The sequence below is a fragment of the Micropterus dolomieu genome, linkage group LG19, assembly GCF_021292245.1.
Source record: "Micropterus dolomieu isolate WLL.071019.BEF.003 ecotype Adirondacks linkage group LG19, ASM2129224v1, whole genome shotgun sequence".
In the NCBI taxonomy this organism is placed as follows: Eukaryota; Metazoa; Chordata; class Actinopteri; order Centrarchiformes; family Centrarchidae; genus Micropterus; species Micropterus dolomieu.
Genome location: NC_060168.1, coordinates 33,311,765 through 33,312,436, shown reverse-complemented (window position 1 = coordinate 33,312,436; position 672 = coordinate 33,311,765). Strand labels below are relative to the sequence as shown.

At 49.1% G+C, this 672-nt stretch overlaps 1 protein-coding gene across 2 annotated transcripts in view; it reads left to right on the top strand.

Annotated features, from left to right (window-relative positions):
- The window catches only part of abca1b (ATP-binding cassette, sub-family A (ABC1), member 1B), a 56,172-nt gene that overhangs the window by 26,760 nt on the left and 28,740 nt on the right, over positions 1 to 672 (top strand). The gene's annotated exons all lie outside the window — the stretch shown is intronic.

Below are 672 nucleotides of genomic sequence, written 5' to 3'. Positions count from 1 at the left end.
TCCTCCGGTAGACAGAGAGCAGCCTGAGGCCACTGGGTTTACTTGGCAGCTCTGAGTGTCTCTGTGCGTCTTTGTGTCCAGATTAAAGCAGCTCTCCTGCAGCAGAGACGGACGAGCTCCCAGCTGAACAAAGACTAAATGTCTCAGCAGGTTTTCACTTCACAGCCTCTCAGGAGGAGAAAACACGAGTCTGAACAAACAACAAACACTCAGAGTTCCTCTGCGTCCTGCTCAGTGTCCCGCTGAGACGCTGCAGACGGCTGCAAGGAGGAGACGCTTACAGCTGCACTTCATTTAATATTTCAGATTAACCTTAAACTCTACAGACTGGGAGCAGACGGGGGGACAGACGGGGGGACAGACTGAGACTGGGAGCAGACGGGGGGACAGACTGGGATTTCTAGAGGTTCAGATAGTTTTCAGGTTCAGTCTCAGCTGTTTGTAGTTTGTTGTTTTTCCCCCCGAGGTCGTCTCACACACTTTAACACACTCGTCCTGCTGCTGACTCAGCAGCCACACAAACCGAACAGAACGCAGTGTTAAAGTGTGTGTTAGTGTGTGTGTGTTTGTTAAAGTGTGTGTTAGTGTGTGTGTGTTTGTTAAAGTGTGTGTGTTAGTGTGTGTTGACTTTTCCTCTTTCAGTTCGTGAGCTTTATTTTGAAATCCCTGTTC